This window comes from Pteropus alecto, unplaced genomic scaffold, assembly GCF_000325575.1.
Source record: "Pteropus alecto unplaced genomic scaffold, ASM32557v1 scaffold3, whole genome shotgun sequence".
Lineage (NCBI taxonomy): Eukaryota > Metazoa > Chordata > Mammalia > Chiroptera > Pteropodidae > Pteropus > Pteropus alecto.
Window position 1 is genome coordinate 38420107 of NW_006442484.1, and position 23160 is coordinate 38443266.

The 23160-nt window shown below is 32.5% G+C and overlaps 1 protein-coding gene across 5 annotated transcripts in view; it reads right to left on the reverse strand.

Moving 5' to 3' along the window:
• The window catches only part of SCN1A (sodium voltage-gated channel alpha subunit 1), a 126714-nt gene that overhangs the window by 84008 nt on the left and 19546 nt on the right, over window positions 1-23160 (reverse strand). The gene's annotated exons all lie outside the window — the stretch shown is intronic.

The following is a 23160-nucleotide window of genomic DNA, read 5'->3' on the forward strand; positions in this document are numbered from 1 at the left end:
GATAATGATGTTTCCTATGAACTTCAATGTATAACTAAAGCAGTATTCTCAGATAAAATCCAGAAGGTTTTTTCATCATTTAAAGCTCTGCCTCTGTGTTATCTGGAAGGTACACTGAACCTGTTAAAACTCAATCAACCCACCTCCAAAGTCAAATATGCAGTTTTGATTTCCTAGTTCTATTTCAAAGCACTGAACATAGTTCCTGGCCCAACAGAAACAGTAAGTCTTTGTTGAAAGGATGAATGATAGATAGATGGATAGACAGAGCTATTTAGGAATGTATGTGTTAAGGTTGCTCGACTCTTAAACTACCTATTGATTAGTTACAAAACTTTGCTAAAGTTACTAACGCCTCTGTTCATTTTTTGAGGGCATAACTAGGGGAAAGGAAAAATGAAATAGCGGGACAAATCCAGTTAACTAATTTAATTATAGCCTCAATATGTGTAAATAATGTTTATATTAATAACATTGGCTTCTTTTTCTCTTTTAACAGAAATTTCAAAAAGATTTTGAAAACCCACTTCTTGGCATAGATAATATGTTTCCTCACATGCTATATGGTCAAGTTTCTTTTATTAAAAGACTATCCATGTGACATTATCCCCTAAAGTTTGGGTAGTAAATCAATGACTTTTCTCCTTGTTGATTTTATCATTTCACTATTGACTCAGTAGTTCAAATCACAAGGAAAGAAAGACAAGATAATTTCAGGTGATTATGGATGAAATTAATAATCTATTATAATAAAAACTCTAAAGACTTCCTAGACACCACAGTCCGCAGCTTACACAGGTGGTCCTCAAACAACAAGAAACTGCATGGATTCATCTATACATGGATTTTTTTTAAAATAAGTACTGTAAATGTATTTTCCTTATGATTTTCTTAACACTTTCTTTTATCTAGTTTTCTCTATGGTAAGAATGCAGTATATAATACATATGACATACAAAATATGTTAATCCACTGTTTATCAATAAGGTTCCCTGTCAATAGTAGGATATTAGTAGTTAAATTTTGAGGGAGTCAAAAGTGATATGCATATCTTTGACCTACTGGGGGTCTGGCAACCCTAACCTCATGTTATTCAAGGGTCAATTGTATTATCATTACCACTCACTGGGCACAAGACAGATATTTTCTTATAAAATATATGTTATACATTTACCATAGTTACACATCCCTTTTACTTCCCATAACACCCCAAAGAGAAATATGTACTTAATAGGCGTTCTAAATATTTTGGTTAATTGCATAATTGCTAATTAAAATTCTTTTAAGAAAAATCCCCCCCATATTCTAAATTCCAAAATCAAATGATTTATATTATCTATTGGTTTATTCATATTGCTATCTGTTAGTCCTAACCAAATAATCTGTTTAAAACTTCATTTTCCTAAAATCTGTATTTAAAATAACACAACTTACCAAAATTAATTCAAACTACAATTATTGTACCACAACTGCATGAAACAGAGGTCAAGAGATAATGAACTAACCTGCATTATATTTTTATTTTTGCCCCCTCTTGAACTTTTATAGGAAAGAGAACTAAAAAGCTGACTGATGAGAAAAGTTACACAATGCAGAGCTTTGCAGCTTCGCGCTAATGCAGTATAGAGATGCTTGCAGGGAGGCTGGAAATAAAGCCATTTCTTTCTGGAGCAGCATTGCTTGCTCAGCTGAGACAAAAAAAGAGCAAAAAAAGAGATTTCCCTTTCCTTCTCTTCCCTTTTTATTCTTTTCTTTTAGAGAACTCACATAACCAATCTAACATTAATTGCTTTTAATAGTGGTTACCAGAAAAGGTATTTATTTGCCCTATAAAAATTTTTAGCAATTTTAGAAACATAGCCCTTTTAATTTTTATATATCTAGTAACCAAAGGAGAGGATCTTTACAAGAGGGACTTTGGTGTTACTGATTTGAATAAGAAAAAGAGTGATAAGTGTATGCTTTGTTTAGTTGGAGGTTCATTTTGAGTTTAGAAACAGGGTTATAAAAACACCAGGGATTAAATAGCACTAGGAGAGGATAGTAACTGAGCTGCAGAGAAGGGGCTGACTGGCCTGTTACATTGGCAGGCATTACTCAGCACTTTGGGAATTTTCATAAACTGATAAATCTTACTGACTGCCTAAGCATGTCAAGACCCTTTTTGCTGCCGCTCTATAGTTTGTTTTTCTGCCAAAGAGGCAGGGAGAAAAGACAACTTCAGCATTAAGGAAAAAAGTAAATTGTGCAAATATTCAATAAGGACTAAATCAACAAAATCTCTTGAATCCTATGTTCTACTCCAACTCCCTTAGAAATATACACATAATCATTCTATCTGACATATTGGAAAACCAAAATATGTTCCACAATGTATTGAGTAAATGTTTTTTGAATGAATGAACGAATGAATGAATGAATGCATAATCAATGGCTTATCCTTGGCCATTTGTTCAGTGCAATTTGTTGTAAGACAGGCAATATCACTGCCCTCTCTTATTTCATTCTAACATACATGTTATTACCAAACTAAGACAACTAAAACATGTAGCCACAATAAAAAATATCAGTTTCATTCAGATAAAAATTTCCTTTTCTATGAAATACAAGAATATAACATGAAATTTTAATTAAGTGAAGATTTTTTTAATTTGTGGAGAACTAAAATTATAAGGCTCTTATTTTTTGTTTAATAATAAACACTGAACTTGAGGATATGCATCACTGAATTCATAAAAATCATCTGGGGAGCTCTTTGAAAATACATAGTCTAAGGCCTCACCGTAAGATTTTGTTTCAGAGATCTGAAGTATAGCTCAAAATCTGTTTTCAAACCACCTGTCCAGATGATTAGGATGTAGGGCTTGTACTTGATCAATAGGCAAGTATTGAGAAACATCGGTATAGAAGAATGGACTAGGTAAGGCATCATTTACAAATATATTAAAAGCAAACTTTTGCTATCTAAGAAACTGAGTTAATTCATGCAGATTTTGGTTCGTTGATTAAAGATGAATTGATGCTTCAATTAATTTAAATGTTGGAAGGGTTCATTTCTGATCTGGAGACTTATTTTTTCAACTATTGAAAGTTTCATGGTGAGATCATGGGATTTAGAATGAGAATATCTTGGTTCAAATTTTGGTTCTAATCTTTAATAAAATTGTGACATTAAAGTAGTTTCTTGCCTCCATTGGCTTCAACTACACCATTTATAAATATAATTCTTACAATAACACACTTCGAGTGCAGTCCTCACTTCTTTTTGGAAATTATGCCCAATGTGTAACTCATGCTGAAAGATGAACCTAGACAATCATGTTTATACTCCCTGATGTTCCTATCCCTTTTCCACAACCATAGCCTGGAAAGTTAAATGAGGACCCTGATCACAGGGCAATGAATCCATAAGCTTAACTGAGCCAGTGAGATTCTCTTTCTGGAGAATGTTTAAATGGGAGTCAGACTGAGTGTGTCACAATGTTATAGGAACCTGAACTGAGTGATATAGAATTGAAGCTGGGAAAGTGATATCTGGCCACCAGCAAGCAAAAGACATCAGTCAAAATAGCAAAAGAGAGATAAGCAGAAACAAGAAATAAGCATGCAACTACTGAGAACAAGTGGTTATGTTGATTTGGTTCCTGACTTCTCTGTTCCATTTTAGGCTTTTTATGACTTAGCTGTGTTTTGGTCATTGAGATTTCCAATTATATTTTTTTAATAATAAATGACTCGTTTTGCTTACACTAGCTCAAATGTGTTTTTATTCCTTGAAAAAAAGTGTTCTCTGACAAAAATTTTAAAAATGGAAAAAGACTGCACATAAAGGTTTCTTAAATTTTAACTGCCTACCTTCCAGAGGAGAAAAATAACATGGTTCAAGAAAGTTAAGTATCACAGATAACAAGTGACTATCTCCAGTCATATAATATGTAAGGAGTTTAAAATTTGAATTTGGCTTACCGTTTCATAGTTCAATGCTCTTGTTTTAAACTAGAAATTTAGCAGTGCTGATATTAGAAACATTTATTATCCCAACATGTTTTCTCTCTGAGAAAGTGAGCCATTCACTTTTTCATAGAAGTAGACTAAAAAAATCCTTCTAGGACAAATCTTCCTCAAAAAATTGTCTTTAACATAATTTCAAGCACTTGGACACATATCTAGTTGAGATGTCAAAGCTCTATGTTATAAAAGATGGATAAAAATTATTATCAGGAAAAAAAGAGGCAGCCATTATTACTACAGCATAAAGATTAAAAAAAAAAAAGAATGACACTTGGAGATTGATTTTGAGGGAATGGTATGCTGATAGGTCTGTTAGAATGGGCTACCTGCAAATGGAAGCTCTGAACCATTTAATGAGTTGAGTGGTTGAAAGTGTTCTTTTAAATGATCAATTTAGATCTTGTAGAACATCTGCCAGAAAGAACAAGTTTTAGTGCAGTTGACGTTAAGTTGTGCCCAGAATATTAAATTGAGCCAAATTTATTTTCCACACAAAGTCACAGTTTTGTGTGTTATTATATAATCTTTTGGCAAAAATAAGGAATAACATTTAGAATGTGGCACTTCAAAATTCAAAAAATCTTGGTATAAAAATATCTACTGTTTTAGATATTTCAAAGTAGGGCCAGAAATGCAGAAAATAAGTTGGATATGATAAAAATACCAGAAATTTCTATTCAGTTGGCAGAGGCGTACAGTTGCTAGGCATATATGTAGTAGAATGGAATTCATGAAAAAATGATCACTAAATACCAATAAGCCAATCAATCAATCACCAAGTAACAATTAAACTAAGTTTCATGCTACAGTAACATGCTGTTACATGCTAGAGGATGTAGGGCCATCAGAGATTAGCAAAGTGCTCCCCTTTCATTACTTTCTTGTGTTGACAATGCATCTAACTGTGTAATCCACCATGTTTCCTTACCCTGTCCATTTAGTTGTTAGAAGCATGAAGCTAAATTCAACATCAAACAAAAATCGCCATCATACTTTAGCATCTGGCAACATCTATTTTACTTCTCTTTTTGGTTTTTTGGTCTTCATTTTTCTGATTTATATCGTATTTAATTTTGTAATTCAGATCAAATCATTTTTAGAAGTAGAAAAAAATAAACCAAATAAAGCTTTCCTTTGCTACAGTTTATGCCCATTTCCAGTGACTTATCTTTCCACAAAGATAAAAGATCCAATTGAATACTCTCCTTGGGACAAACCTGCATACACTTAAAAGTAGTAACATATCTCCTTTAGTTTTCTCTTTACCAAACTGAAAATTTTTCAATCCAATATCGTGGATACTATATAATTTTTTGTATTGTTTATTTGCTCCTTTCCAATTTCTGCCCAACTTTACTGATCTGTTTAGACACTTTAATAGGAAAATGGTAATAAGAACAGCATAAAGATGATGCCTGACTTTTGCATACATCTCCTTTAGTACAAATTGCTGACAAGTTTTCTACTAATAGGATATCTTTTTTTTAGCCTGTGTCTTTGTACAAATCAAAAATTTGACATTTTTAAAAAGAAAGATTGAAACAATAAAATTCATCTTTACATGTAAAAATATTCTATGATCCTCCTATTCTTCCTGCAATTAATTAGAAACAACAAATATTTATTGCCTTTCTGTTAAACACAAGGCCCTTGTTGATTCCACAAACTTGTGACTAACTAGTGTTTCCACCTTCTCATTTGTATAATTTTTCTCGATTTAAAATATACTACACTTGGTCTGAAGTTTATACACTATAGTCTCTCTTGCCTAAATGAACCAATTTCTAAAATTTTCAAGGTTATTCTGTTTCCTATTCCTATACCCCCCAGAGCTATTAATATAATTTATTATATATCACTTAAACTTATATTCTTAATGTAGCCATTGAGGTCAGTAAAAAGTTACTAAAAAGTAATAGTCTCCATTGATTCTGATAGAGTATAATTAATATATTTCTCCAGGATATCAAAAAAAAAAATCATTGTTAACCATCTTGAATCACTTGAACATTACCCTAACAACAAAATAACATAGACCCAATATTTACAGGAAATCATGTTCAGACCTATTCTAAAGGTTTCAAGAATCTATAATACCCATTCAAGCTTTTATTCATATGGAACATATGGCTTACACACATGCATACCATAATCTCTTTTAAAACTATATATGGTAGTATTTAATAAAACACAATTCTTTCACAGAAGACTTTTTGATAGTCAGTGAGTATTGTAACCATCATCAGACACTGAAAGCTCAACTTCTTTCATGTGGTGGTCCTTCATAATTCCGATATAAAAGTTGGGAATCAATTATGAAAGATCACGTACAGATATGCAAAAACCTCACTGAAGCACAAATAAGTGACATCTATTATTTTTGTTTTGATCAACATGACTTTTTACTGACACAGAAGAATATTAGATTGGTCTGTCATAATTTCTCTTCACAACATAGTGTTTTTTTTTTTATCTGTACTATTCTAGGTGACTATCAATTTTAATATATGTGTGATTTTTGTTTTGTTTTCTTGTTTTCTTAAAGATATTTCAAAATATTGAGTTAAGTGAAGGTTTTAAAGTTTTTTTTATTTTTCTCAAAAGTAGACCTTCAAATCTACCCTTGCATGTAGTTTACCACTAGAACAAAACACTATGGTTTCACCATTACTGATAGAAATCTAAAAAATATTATATGCTTTTTCTGTGTCCCTACTTAATAGTTTACAAATATATGGTAATTATACTTTGCTTCTATTTTTAAGTTCTACTCTCCACTTCTTGCCTAGAAGGGAATGCCTGATTCTAGAATTCTCCATCTCCACTTTAACCTCTAGTCCTATTAATTTGCTTTTACCAAATACTAGGGTTTGAAAGAGCTGTTTTTATAGGGGTCTAGTAAAAACTATATGCCAGGCCACCTATACTTCAATTTGAAGGAAAGGATAATGAAAGATATTTACATGTTCAAATTCTTGATTTCAGGTTGTGTTCTAGAGACTTGGAGAATTAGAACACTTATATCCATATAAATGAAGTTCACTGTAGAACTATTTGTGTGCCACCTGCATTGTTTGGATTTAGTTTTCTTCTTAACTGAGTATATAACAATTCACAAAAAGAAATATATGTATCTGTATGTGTATATATACGTATGTGTGTGTGCACTGAGATTAATATTAAATTAATCTTTGAGCTAGCAGTGTGAATGTGAGATTTGTAAGGCTTTTACTCATTAAAGTTACATGAAAGATAAATCCTATTTGACTCTCCTCACTTATAATTACAAGCCAATAAGTAAATTTATATGTTCGAAAATTAAAACTATTTGCCAACCAAATATCTTTTCCATTTCTATATTTTAGGATACTGACATTTTAAAAGTTTTATATTGGTGCATTACATAAATAACTACAAAAAGTACTATATAAATATCCAAAATGAGAATTACTACATGCCTAAACAGCAATTTGGCTGGCCGATGCTTAATTTAACATATCTATTCAAAGGTAATAAAATACTGTCTGAGATTTAAAACAATGACATAAATAAGAAATATTTGAGTTTTAAAAAGGATGACAAATGATGAAATAATCTTAGTGTAGTTATTTAAATGAATGTATTTTTAAAAAAAGAAGTAATCTTACTTTAAGACTGATGAGTTATATTATACTTGAGCATATCTTTGTTAATGTAAAGATGAAGTTTAAACATATTCATATGACAGTTATCTAAAAAAAGTATGTGAAACAGTAATCTTTCATAATGAAAAACATGTTAGCATTTAGAAGACACTGAATTAAAGAAAAAATTTTGTTTGTTAAATATATGCAGAACTATTTAGATAATGTAATAATTATAAATATATCTCATTGTTATTCAGATGTAACAGGTATAGAGAAAATATCAGTCAGCAAATAAAGCTTCAATAACTTTCGATACTATTTTGTGTATATGGAAGACTTTTGTACCCCAAGGCATAGTTTAATCTTTTTTAAGAATAACAATTCTTAAATTGCCTAACAGGTTCTAAACCCGAATTTGAGTTGGGATGGACATATATATACTGTATGAGATTTAAAGCAATGACATAAATATTACACATATATATATACATACACACACACATATATATATAGACATAGCTTCTGTTCTGGAGTAGTAGAATTGTAGCTACCACCATAATTAGGATACAGTTCTACCACTCCGAAACTCCTTTGTGCTATCGCTATGCAGTCACATCTTCCCTCATCTTCAGTCCTTGTCAACCACTAATCTGTCATCAACCACTCTAGCTTTATCTTTTTAAGACTGTCATACAAATGTAATCATACAGTATGGGACATTTTCACTCAGCATTTGAGAATAATCCAATTGTTATGTATCATATACCTTTTAATTCATATATAATTGCCATATAACATGTATTAGTTTCAAGTGTACAACATAATGATTCAATATTGCACAAAAAACATATTCATATGACAGTTATCTAAAAAAAGTATGTGAAACAGTAATCTTTCATAATGAAAAACATGTTAGCATTTAGAAGACACTGAATTAAAGAAAAAATTTTGTTTGTTAAATATATGCAGAACTATTTAGATAATGTAATAATTATAAATATATCTCATTGTTATTCAGATGTAACAGGTATAGAGAAAATATCAGTCAGCAAATAAAGCTTCAATAACTTTCGATACTATTTTGTGTATATGGAAGACTTTTGTACCCCAAGGCATAGTTTAATCTTTTTTAAGAATAACAATTCTTAAATTGCCTAACAGGTTCTAAACCCGAATTTGAGTTGGGATGGACATATATATACTGTATGAGATTTAAAGCAATGACATAAATATTACACATATATATATACATACACACACACATATATATATATATAGACATAGCTTCTGTTCTGGAGTAGCAGACAGCTTATTAGGAGCAACACACTTGAATATCAATAGATTACAATATTGTGTAACTGTGGCAATAAGTTATCTATGAGACTCAGATGAAGAACAGAAGAAGCCACGATCAATTACTTCAGGACAGGAACAGGATTAGAAACATTGCCAAGAAAAGCTTCCTAATTAAGTGAGAACTGAAATGAGTTTTATAAAATGAAAGAAAAGGGAAAAGGGCTGAGGACATGTAAGGCATGTAACTTTAATATGATCTTTTTGATGACTTAGAAAAAAAGTACAAAACAAAATGCTAACAGTGTTTAAAACCATCTACTTGGTGCTATGTATTGTGCTATGTACTTGATGAATATGAACTTTAGACTATACCATACAATTTTCAAGTATGTATTATTATCACTATTTTACAGATGAGAAAACAAAAGTCAGAAAAATTAAACCTAATCAAAGTGATACAATATACAGCTAGAGCTGGGATAGGAATACTGTTTGTCTGACTCCAGCCCTAGGTTCCTTCTACCATATCCTATTTGCTGGAAATCTCTCTGCTTGTGGCATAGTGCCTGGTACACAATTACATATATCTGCTGATATCAAACTCGATTGAGTCAGTTAATTTTATTGGTGGTATTTATGGATAGTAGAGAAAAGAACTGAGGAGAAAGAGACTCAAATAGATTTGTCATAACTTAAGGAAAATGATGAAACTAGATAGTAGTCAAAAAGAAATGTTTTTATTCTTAAAACTCAACTTAATTTTTGCAGAAAATGGAAGAATTAATCCCCATTTTCTAGAAGAGGAAACCTGGAAGAGAGTAAGAAAGCAACAATGATCAACATTGTCTAATGTTACAGCATAATCTGACAAAATAAAAACTCAAAAGAGTCCATTGGATCATCGACACGTGTGTCCTTCTAAAGCACTAGAAATATAAAAACAATTGTGGTGGTTTAAAAAGTAAATGAGCAATAAGAGACAGTGAAGAAGTCTCTTTTCAAGAGGGTTGACTGTAGTAGAAGGACAAGATGCTACTCCAGCTAGAGGAAGAAGGAGTGCTGTGATAAGAAGGGAAAGATCCTATTATATGATGGAGAAAAAGAGCTAAGTAGAGGATCAAGATCTCTGAGAAGGTGGGTGTGGGGAAGAACAGAGGAATCAGGAGGTTTATATAGAATAAGACGAATGGTTCAAAACCCAGATCCTTATTTTGGTGAGCAGAGATACATCATTTCACCTCTCTTGTTTGTCTATAAAATGTGGGGCTGAATTTGATAGAATATGAGAGTTTCATAAAACAAAAGGCTGGATTAGATCATCTTTAAGGTTCCATTTTGCACCCATATCCTTTCAACATTTTACATTTCTCCCCTTTAAAATAATTCCTCTTAAAAGTAAATTGAGGTGCATTATATTTATGGGATCTTCAGCTGATATTTCTCAGTCGACAACCACTAACAGAACAGTTCCTTCATATTTGAAATAAATTAACTACTTTGTCTTGTCAGTTTGCTGTTTGTTAGAAAGTAGAGGGCTGCTTGTGAGAAAGAAAACAACATCACGATTTTAAGAAAGTACTTCCTCAGGGAATAAAAAGAACAGAAAATATTTTGTCTCTGGGAGAGTACTTCTAAAAGGAAATAAGATAATTGCTCAGTTTATTTCTGATATGTTTCAAAGAACTACAGTTAATTCCTAAGGGGAAGATCTTATTTTTTCTAGGATTTTTTGCTATAGAGGAAAGAATTGTAGTTTTTTTCATTTAATGTTTTATACATATTTGTTTGGTATATTTTGCCCCTATCCAGTGGTCGTTCTTTAGAAAATGATAAATATTTTCACTTTTAGAAGATGTCAGAGTCAAGAAACTTGTAGCCTGGCTGTTACTGTTTTTCGTTGTTCTAAAAATCTTTAAGCTAAAATAGCTATTTGTGAGTTAAAAAAAAATCAGTCATAAAATTTTAAAAACTGTTTTTGTTACCTAGGCTAACAACAGGCCTAATGTAAATTAGGGTTCTGGCAATAGAAGTGAAAACAAAGTCACAATTAACAAATGATTTTGTGAACTATAGATCTCACATATCTTAAAACTTTAATATACAGAGTTATGCTTTATTGAAACATTTATTAAAATAATCATCATATAATTGACTATGTGAAAATAGTTTAAATCTATCTCATTTGCTTACCTTGGCCAAAACAATCAATCCTTAAAAAATCTGTTATATGGATAACTCAATATGAAACCAAGCATTTGAATTGGAAATAGGATGGATGACACTATATTTGGTCAATGAATGCCTAATTTATATTTCTGAGAACACTAGACCATTTTATATTCACTGGTGAAAAAGCCATTTGCATGAAGCCAGATAAAAAGGTGATATGTCAAGCCTGTTTAATTCTTCTTCATAGATAGTGAGATGAAATTAAAATTTTACCACTATAAATTGAGGAACTTGAAAATCAATAATATTAACTAAGCGAAAGAACTTGTAGCAATGGGTACCAGTCTGAGATCCAATGAGGAGACAGAAACCATGTGTTGATCTAAATGCAAAAAGTTTAACATGAAGGATTATTAAGTTATGATAGGAGAATAACTATAAAGATGTAAGAAAAGTCTAAAGGGCGTCCTAGGGTCGAAGTATAGTGCCCAAAGGAAGATAAACATGGAAGTGTTCTCCTTCCCAAGGCTTGGGTTCAGACCTTATTGGAAAAGGTGTTGTTGAAGCCATCTTTCTGTATGGCAGGATAGTTTGCTGAGATGCCCAGGTCAGAGCTGGGCAACAACTGTTAGCCAAGGCACAGGTTAGCCAAGGTTGGTGGTGGGCCTTCAGGAGGAGTGGGGCACTGCTTTGGGCATACACATGTCTAGAAAGATGTAGGGTCTGTGTTGCAAGGGCTATCGCAAAGTGGTCACTGGGCCCTTATCAGGGCTGTGAAGTCACCAGTGGACCGCCCCAACTAGGCATGTGGTTGGGGAAGAATATCACCAGGTATCTCCACACACACATCTCTAACGGACCATGCACCAGAAGCAAGTAAAATCAAAATGTAGCATTTAGAACCAGGAAGAGAAAGCCCTTCCTAGTGCAATGTCCCTTCAGTACCCTCTTTAAGTATTTGTCCTGTAAAAGGCAACTGCTTAAGGAATCCAACGCATTATTGCTGATAAGGTACTAAAGTGTGACTTGAAGCTGAAAGACAGTTAATTGGTAGCTGGCATGTCTTGTACAATGAATATTGTTACTTATAATTGTTTTTATCTCAGGCCATACTTTTTAATAGCTACATATATTTCATTTATTTTCATCAATCAGATGCTTAAGAGGTTCTTTGTGAACCCCTTAACTACTTTTACAGGACAATGTGGAGCCAAATTTGCTGTCATATAGGCTGTTAATCCCTTCATCCATTGACACTTCTCCAAAACAAACAGCAAGTCATCTTTAAATTCTCATAAGCATTTATCTGCAACTCTCACATTACCTGCCAACTTCTACCTACCATTATGTTTACTTTTGAATATGTCTCATAATTCATAAGCACCTTGAGAGCAGTATTCATCTTTGCATTCTTCACTATACTGTAAAGAGTGCTTTATTCATGAGAGACACACAATAAATAGTTGCTGAATTAATCAATAAAATAATTGGAATAACAAAGACATCTCTCAAGAGTGAGAGGTGCAAAGCAGAATAGTTTAAAATTCAACAGCTGTAACAAAAATCGAAATCGAAAATAATAGAACATTAACATAGTAAAGGACACTGTATGTTGAAATGGATACAACTTATTGAAGAGTCTCAACTTTATAGCGACCAAATAGTTTTTTAATATTTAGACATCATATATATATACACATATATGTACGTATATGTATGTATATATATATATATTTATATACACACACAAAGTAAGTAGCAATCGTTCTTATTCTGATTCACTCTTGAATAAATAAGAAGAAAATACAATTTTGACAAGAATTTTTATCAATTAAGCTTTGATTAGCAACTAATAAAACATTGGTTGACTCCTTTTAAAAAAGCAGATATGACACTTCAATGAGAAAATAAATTTTTCAACAATTGGTGCTGGAAAAAATAGATATCCACATGCAAAAGGAAGAATTTGGAATATGCAAAAGACCATGTAAAAATTAATTCAAAATGGATCATAGATGTAAATATTAAAGCTAAAACTATAATTTTTTAAAAAAAGATGAGTAGTTCTCCATGATCTAAGATTAGGTAATGATTTCTTAGATATTACACCAAAAGCACACAAAAAAAGATCAAAGGAAAAAAAATCAATAAATTGGGCTTCAGAAAAGATTTTTTGTAGTTCAAATGGCAATACCAAGAAAGTAAAGAGAACCCACAGAATGGGAGGAATTATTTGCAAATCATATGCCTGATAAGGGATTGTATGCAGAATATATTTTTTAAAACCTCTCATAAATCAATAATAAAATGAGAAAAACAATTAAAAATAGAGGATTTAAATAGATATTTGTCCAAAAAAGATATATAAATAACCAATAACCACATTGAAAGATACTCAGTATCACTAGCCATGAGGCAAATGCAAATTGAAACCACAATGAGATACCATGTCACACCCACTAGGATAACAATAATCAAAAAAATAGATAATAACAAGTGTTGTTGAGGATGTAAAGAAACTAGAGCCCACATATATTGCTGGTGAAAATGCAAAATGGTACAGCCACTTTGGAAAACACTTGGGCAGTTTTCACAATGTTAAACATAGGTATATTATATGACTCAATATATTCATTCCTAGGTACCTAGCCAAAGAAAGTGAAAACATGCATGTTCATAAAAATTTCTATGGGAATACTCATAGCAGCTTTATTTATAATTGTCAAAAAGTAGAAATCATCCAAATTTCTATTAATTGGTGAATGAATAAACAAAATGGGTTATATCCATACAATGGAATATTACTGGGCAATTAAAAATAATAAAGTATTGATACATGCTGCAACATTGAACCTCAGAGATATGCTAAGGGAAAGAAGCAAGACACAAAAAATGATGTATTGCATAATTCCATTCATATGAAATATCAAAAGACAAATGTACAGAGACAGAAAGTAAACGATGATGGCTAGGGCTGAGAATGGGAGTGGAGGGTGACTGCAAATGGGCATTAGGATTCTTTTGAGCTTAATGGAAATGTTCTAAAATAAAGTTGTAGTGATGGTTGTAAAACTGTAAATATATTGAAAAGCACTGAACTATAAAAGGAACTAACACCACAATGATAATCATGTAAGCAGTGGTAATTATTTGATTCCTTTCCTTGATTTTGTGTCTCAGAATACTTTGAACCTTTCTTTATCCATTACTGTTCTTCAGATTTCAAGAAGTTGAGAATTTTATAGAAACAATAACTATAACATTGAATGAAGTCAAGAATGATTGTGATATTGGGCATCATAATAGAGAAAAATCTTTGTTCCAAATTTAAGTTGGAATTTTAAATCCTTTTATGACCAATCAAGTCACAGTACTGATTTTGCATTGAGACTAGTACATATAAATAAGTATATTGATTTCTTCAGATCAGTAATATTCAGATATTTTGTTTATGTGGGTTGTTTATTGATATTTATTATATTAGAAATTAAAATAGAAAAGTCATGAAAATATTTATTAATTAATTTATAACTAACAATAACCAATAACATACATGTTAAGAAAATATCTTAGGTAAAAAATAATAACCCTTAAAAATCTACTGAGGTATTTTATTTTTTATTTTATTATTTGAATTATTTTTTTAAAAGCCAAATGTCTTTAATATGTGGTTTGATGTCTAAATTCTGAAATCTGCTTCTGCATTCAATTTGTTATAATTTACATTTAATGAAGAAAATTTGGTCTCACATAGACATGTAGTTGGAAAAATTTAATAGCTTTTTAACATAACTGGGAATAATTTTCTTTGATAGTCTACCAAAATTAGACAAGTAGAATCTGAAACCATATCAATAAACTTGTACTTTGCTACACTAAAATCTACTTATTGGTTTATCTTGCACTTTGAATGGATACATTATCCATGCATGATTTTATATCATTATCCATTGTTCATTTCTAAAATATTGGTTGACTGAGTTATTCAGACCTTTGAAATGTTGAAACATTTCATTATCCATCTGTTAACATTCCACTAATCACATCAGAAAATCCTTTAAGTTTTGAAAAGCTGTTGAGCACATAGTGGCAAATATAAATTTTCCAAAATTCTAAATTTTCTCTTGAAATGTTCCAGTGCTGTCATTGGTAACAAATATTGTCAGTTACTTTTCTTGAAATGACAGGCTCACTTCATTCATTTTCAAAAAATCACCTGCCAAAAAAACAAGTCTGAATAACCACAATTTGTCAGTCATTTTTTCAAATGAAACTGGTGTTACATAGAAAAAAGCATCTTGCTCAGTTTGTAACTCAAATAATTGCACAAGTATTTTTAAAAAATCAACCTTCATCATACTTTGGCATGCGGTAGATATTCTTTATGTGTACTACCTATTTCAATACAGAGAATATTAAAATATGCATACTGCATGTCTAAATGAAATAGAATTAATACTCTTTACTGCTTCATTAAAGACGTTTCTTTAATAACAATGGCTTTTAATTTCATTTATTTACTTATTTTTACTGGGAGTGAATGGCAGTGAAGAATACAATGACTACTAGTACAGTTTGATGCCATCGTCTTGATAAGTGTTAAGGCTAGGAGTTTTACTTGTTCTTATCCTGTAAGTACAAATGTCAATACAGTAAAAAAGGCAAAAAATGTTTTTGTATTATTACGAAATTATGTCTATTATTATGGACTCTGTAAAAGGTTTCAAGGGAACTCAAGGAGGTCTGTGAATCACATTTTGGAAATAGCTGCTGAAATCACGAATTTTTCTATTTTCTATATTATATTCTACACGCAACAAAGACTATGAACATACTTGGGACGCAGTTGTGGAATTATTTTTACATAACCTACTGAATAGAAGGAGGGTTACAAATGAAATGCAAAAACAGAGGGTAAAACAAAATGTCTAGGAACAAAAAAAAAAAAAAAAAAATGAGAGTAAAGGAGAGTAAGATAAGGTTTGGCCCCAGGGAAGAGAGAGCTGAGATGCCATTCTTTGTTATTCCATGGAGAGTTTTATGGAAATCACCCTCTTATTTTATGTTTCTTTGTTTAGATATTTCTATATAACTTCATTAAGTTCAAAATTCCTTTTTTGGGGTTTCTTCAAAAGGCACTCTTGTCTTCTTCATACAAGTTGACCTATGATCCTCAAAATGCCTTAAAATATGGCATGGAATCTTTCAGACTCCTCAGATCACCTAGATCCTGAAATGCCAAAGCCCTGGTAGCACTGAAATTATGGTATCTAGACCAAATACTGTCTGCTGTCTCTTTGGTTTTGTCCCAACGCACTGACATATATAGCCCAAAATACCAGTGGCCTTTTAAATGGCATATCACATTCCAAGGTAATATCAAACTATTGCCTGGTAGCATTAGTCAAGTCTCAAAGTAACTCTTTCCAGGATTTTCAAATCCACTGAATTTCTTAGATTGAAATATTTTATGTAACAATTCTCTTAATTTTCCTTTTCCTATGAATATACAATTAGAAACACTGAGATCTGGATTCTTTTCTTTATTCAATATTTCTTCATTTTAAAATTATTAATAATTACTTAAAATAATCTAGATATTATTATCTAAGACTTGTCATTAACCATCTATTCTCCTTCACACAGATTCCTCCCCTACACTCTCAACACAAATAATTTCACATCTCCAAATGCAGCATGAACTAATAATTTCCTCACTGCTCTACTTTGCCTCTTCTGGCTCTATAGTATACACTGTTAGTTTACTCTTGTCATCATTCCATTTGATAATTATGGTAATCTTATAACTTGATTTTTCCAATTTGATTTTTATTATAAGTAGTTTTAAAAGTTATGTACATACTTTGTTAGTACTTAAAATTTTGTTTGTTTTTTAGTGTTCTCAATCTGAGGTCGATTTTTACTAAAACAATTTGTTGCAAATAGCAGATGCTGCATGAATATAAAATTCTTTTCCTAAAATTCTACTGAATTCTAAAGGGAGAAGTTAGATTATCAAATTACACAATTTTCTGGATAACACCCCTTTGACATTTTTAAATTAACTTTATTAGACACCTTCCCAGAGCTTATCTATTGTTACAAAAATTTCAAAATACATAATATTATAGAGGGTTTTTGAGATGATGAAATAGTCAAACATTCAACTATTTCCTCAATAACTTTGAATTTACTATTTTGATTAGAAATATAGTAAATATTTGCAAACAAAAGTACACCTTGCAAAAACCATCAAAAAGTCCAAAGATGCCTAATTCCATTTGACAAGAATCTTTGTTAATTTATATTTTCATTTTTAAAGCAATATAGGCTTATTTCAGATTAATATATTAGTATATATTAATACTGATAATTTTGCTTATGTGGAATTATTGTGGTCATTTTATCATCTTTAACAGTTTTCTTTTTGCTTTATGTAATTAACATGTATTACTTTTATTACAAAAAATAAGATGTAATATTCTATTTTTGAAAAAGAAAATTTATAAAGAAAAAATAGAAATTACAATCCTATAAACCAGAGATAACTATCACATTATTTATAGGTTTTTTTCCTAAGCAAATACATTTTTTTTTAATTTTCTGTTTTAAGTTTCTGTTTTCTGTTTTTTTTTTTAATTTTCTAGTATGACTGAGATCATACTAGATATATATGTCTACATGGCACTTTTTAATGTATCATTATATACTGAGCAATTTGGCATAGAAGAAAATGTTCCTTGAAACATTATGTTTAATGGCTTTATAACATCTCATTATTTGTATCAACCATGATTTGCTTAATGATTCTTCTAACATTGCTTATATAGACTGTTTTCAATTTTATCTGGGTGGAATTACTCTTCCTGAACAGGGAAATAGTTTAGTGGTACTATCAGTCAAGGAGCCCAGTTTACCCTTAAAAGGGATCAGATTCACAATCCAAACTTGACCAACCAGATGCTCACTTCCTAGAATTTTAGTCTTAAACTTGAATGTCAAAAAAAAGCACCTGAAAGCAGTTGAACTGAATCATTCCAAGAGATAATGGCACCTTGCAGAAACCACCAAAAAGTCTGGGCTATGTGACCATCACATCTTTTTTTATCCTTGTCATTTCCAATGTCTAGATTTTAGCTACCCCTCAACTCTGTGAGCTGTAATGACTTTCCAAGCATTACTTTTATACTTAAACTAACCTGACTGTTTCAGTTCCTTATTGAAACACTTTGAAATTAATTTACTTTAAATTCCTTATGAATACCGGATGTTTTACATCTTTTTGTCATTTTTCTCATTGAAACAAATAAGAGCCTTAGCTTAGTAAAGTTATCATAGATTATGAATATAAACATGACATAGGCATACAAGTAGATTCATTGTCACCATTTTACTTCTGCCCACTTTGTTATTCATCATGCCTCTTTCAATATAATCCTAATCAGTTGCTTTTATTGGACTATTAACAAATACACAGACAACTCTGTATTATCCAGCAGGAGGAAGGCATGAATAATGAAAATGCACCATTACCATAACAAGAACAATGACAACGACAACAATTTTATTAACAACAAAAAATGACTTAGTTTAAACCTTTGCTCACTTTTAGCAGTCATAAGTGTAGCCAAAGACAACTGTTATGGGCTGAATTGTGACCCCTTCAAAATTCATATGTTGAAGCCCTAATGCCTAATATCTCCGAATGTGACTGTTTTTGGTGATAAGGCCCTTAAAGAGGTGATTAAAGTAAAATGAGGCCCTTGTGGTGGCCCCTATTACAATCTGACTAGTATCCTTATACAAAGAGGAAATTTAGACATGCAAAAAATTGTCCAAAAGGGATGCACACGCACTGGGAGGAAAAAACCATGTGAAGACACAGCGAGAAGGCTGCCATAGGCAAGTCAAGAAATGAGGCTTCCAAAAACAGACAAACAAACAAACAAACAAATAAACAAATATGCTAACTCCTTGATCTTGGACTTCTAGCCTCCAGAACTGTGAGAAATAAATTTCTGTTGCTTAAACTATCAAGTTTGTGGTATTTTATTATGGCAGCCCCAGCAAGCTAATGCAAAAACCAATCCTATATGAATAGAATTCCACTATCTTAAGTTCAAAGATGTTTACAAAACAAAAACAGACTAGGAATGTATATTACAAAGAACATGGATAATGTTTGTATAAGTTGGGAAAGCATGTGCAATACAGTAGAACTCTTTCTTAGAAATAACTAGTAATCTGTCTTCAAAAATATTAGCTCATTACTGAACTGTACATTATTATCTTCTTGCATTTCCAGTAGAGTCACAAATAAGTATGCTTTCAATTATAAGAAAATTTTGACATGAAGTTCAGTCAAAAAAGTGTTGAACAAATAAGGGCATATGGGTCAATTTTCTCATGCTTTAAAGTTATATGAAAAAAAAAGAAAAAAAAAAGAAAGTTATGTGGATTCTCAAGAAGGGAGCATCTCACTGCTCTTTTTTTAAAAATAAAAAAATTGTCCCTAGCACCCAGTGTGTGCAATTACCGCTAACAGTAATATGCTAAAACATAGATGTACATAAACATGGCGTGGCCAAGAAGATTAACAAGACAACTCAGTGGGGGAAAGAACCATCTTTTCAATAAATAGTGCTGGGAAAACTGGATATCAACACGCAAAAGAATGAAGCTGGACCCCTACTTCACATTACACATAAAAACTGACTCAAAACAGATCATAGACCTAAATGTAAGAGCTAACACTATAAAACTTGTAGAGAAAATATAAAAGGACATTTTTGTGGCCTTGGATTGGACAACGATTTCTTATACATGACATCAAAAGCACAAGTGACTGAAGGAAAAAATTAAAGCCAAATATTATAGCCACTTCATCAAAATTAAAGCCAAGGTTGTAGATGGATCACTGAAAGGCGGGAGAGTCATATGAGAGGGCAAGGACTTTTTACCACCTATAGAGATAAAATAAGAACCATAGTCCATTCTAAGTAAGAAAAAAAGCTCACATTTGCTTGAGAGAAACTACAATGTTGATAGGTTGAGAGGTTGTAGGAGCAGTCAGAAAATATAATGTTGAGAGGTTATAGGAGCAAGCAGTCAGAAAATATAAAAAGAAATCATTAGAACGTGAATTTTAAAGAAACAGAAATATCACGACCAAAGGTTTAATGTAGATAAAAATGAAAGTTAATGTTTATATTTTACCGTGTTACTTTAGAATCACATTAATAGTAATTAATTTGCAAAAAATGATTTGTTCAAACACCTGTGACCACTCTAAGGGGATGTACAGAATGGTTGCCATCCTAAAAAGAAACCATTAGTACGTGAATTTTAAAGAAACAGAAATATCATGACCAAAGGTTTAATGTAGATAAAAATGAAAGTTAATGTTTATATTTTACCGTGTTACTTTAGAATCACATTAATAGTAATTAATTTGCAAAAAATGATTTGTTCAAACACCTGTGACCACTCTAAGGGGATGTACAGAATGGTTGCCATCCTAATGTCTTCAGCCTGCACCTCCTCAGTTTAGTCATTTGAGGGGAAAGTCCTTAGTGCGAGCAAGACCAACTGGGTCATCGGAGCTCTTTTATTTTACCTCATAGTTTGTAACGATCTAACTAATAATTTCATTCAAACAGTGTCTTTCAGCAGTCTTTTGAACACTTTTGAGCCAATTTCACTGTATTCTAGGAAGTATAATATTTTTCACAGAACTTTACAAATTGTTAAAACTTTTTTTTGCATATGAAACAATTTGTTTGGTTGTTTATTTTTTTACCTAGTAATTTGTCATCATTAAATACAAGTCATAAATTGCTCCTTGGTTTGTTTTTTTTAAAAGCCAAGGACCATTAGAGCCCTAAGCACACTCGCGGAGACTCCACAGATCAGGCTGATGACCTGTGTGGCCCATTTCCTTCCATTTCTTCTGTTCTCATGATCACTCACAAGGTAGGTGCCATTCCTTACACCTGCGAGACACTGTTCCCTTTGAGGCCTTTGTGTTTTCTCCCCTTTCTCTGCCCAGAATGCTCTTCTCTCACCTCATTCAGATAAAAATCACTTCGTGCACCTCCTTAACGTCATTTTCTCTCTGCATGCCCCTCGTGCCCTATCTCCTTACCTTGCTATATTTTCTGAAAAACATTTGGAAAGTGCTGTTCAGATAGTAACTGGCACAGAACAAATGTTATGTGTCTTTGTCAAATAAAATAATTAATAAATGGGAGTCTAGAATAAGTTGGATAAGCATAGTTTGGGAAAAATTTGGCTTATTTCTTGACCACAGTTGCTCGCAGAATGAATCTCCTCAACTCTACCCTATACCAGTATAATCTAAACCGGGTCCTAAAACATGCTTAATTGACTAATCAGAATTTCAAAGGGAAGTGATCATTTCACAGTCACAGCCCCATGGACCCTGAGTTGAAGAGTGCAAGAGCTTCTATCACTGATTCTCACTCTCCTCCCTTCCTCCCCTACAGTTCTCTCTTTCTCCTCCCCTCCCCGCTCCAAGGTAGCCCAGAGATCAGGTCTTGCATTCTTGGTATTCACAGGCAGGAAGTAAGGGGTTCGGCTTCTCCAGCTATTCCGCAGGAAAATATCTGGTATGGGCCCTCAGGCTCAGTTTTGGAGGAATGCTTTTATGTCTCAAGCTCATAGCAACATAAATCCATGAGGACTGCCTGGTCTGGGAGGTCTGAAGGGTAACGCCAAACTAGCCCTGGATTTTTTTCTTTCCTTTTCTGCAAGCCCCAGAGAAGGTGCTCTTATGTTTGCCCTCTCTCTGAATCTCTGAGTTCCCAAACAGTGCTCTCCGCACAGGGAGATTCCGGAGTTTTTGTTTCCTGTGTTGGTGGCCATAGAGTTTACTTCCAGGTCTCTCGTCTGTCCCTTCACCCTGGTATCTCTGGTTGGTAATGCAGAATCCTGGCTGAGATCCTCAGTGCCTTCTTGGATATTGTATAATTAATTAGGCCTCCAGTTGTGCCTTCCCCTCCCTTCCCATATATGGAGAAATCTTCTAGACCATGCCTTAAAGGGAAATTGCCCTAATAAAAGAGTCTCCAGACAGAAAATTTCACAGTCAGTGGGGACCAAGTAAAAGGAGACTTTTAGTATTGGCAGCAAAATCCAACAAATTATTTTGTTGCATGTATGAACCACCACTATACCCCACCACATGAACATTCTGGATACACTGGCCCCCTAAAGAGATATTTGGAAAAACAGACCAAAGGTGTGAAGGGGAAAGAAAAAGGCCATCAAATGAGTTGCAGTGAGTTTAATGAAGCTAATTCCATTGCTGGGTTCACGTGATATAACCAGCCACTGTGCTCTGTTCCAGTGGTTTATAATGTTACCTCACCCTCTCCATGAAATTATTTTCCCGTAAATCTCTGTGGCCATCCATTCCTGTCTACACATTATGTTCCTAAAATAGATACCATCTAAAAATCTCTTCAAGGAGCTTTGTGAAGGAAGGCTTAAATTGCAACACTACTCCTAGAAGAGGGTGCAATGGCTTGAGAGCAATTACAAAAGTAACAGCCACAAAGGGGAGGTTTACAGGAATTTTCACCATAGTTATTCTGCTTCCAAAATGCACAGATGAGAGGAAAGAAAGTGTCAGAACCTGGTGAACGTGCAGAAGCTCCAAGTTGCATCACCCTGGCATTCCAGGTATTGCAGCAAATAGGAAAGGTAAACTAAACTGTCCACTGCTCCCAAAGCAGAAATCACTAACCACAGCATGGAATTTTCCTATTTCTGTTTGGCATCATCCTTTTGGGATGATTTAAAGTGCTTTATGGAGAAATATGTTCTGTTACTACACTAGCACATCAGAAACACCACGTGAACCTGTAAATCCATAGAAAAAGAAGCCACATTTTGTAAGTGTGATAGCAACAGCAATTTGCAAGTTTGCTACCGCACCTCAGAAATATTTAGTCATCTGCACATATGGACAGAACAGTACCCTGTTTGCCTTTGATCGTTTCATCAGACACACGGAAAAGCTCTTACTACTCCTCTA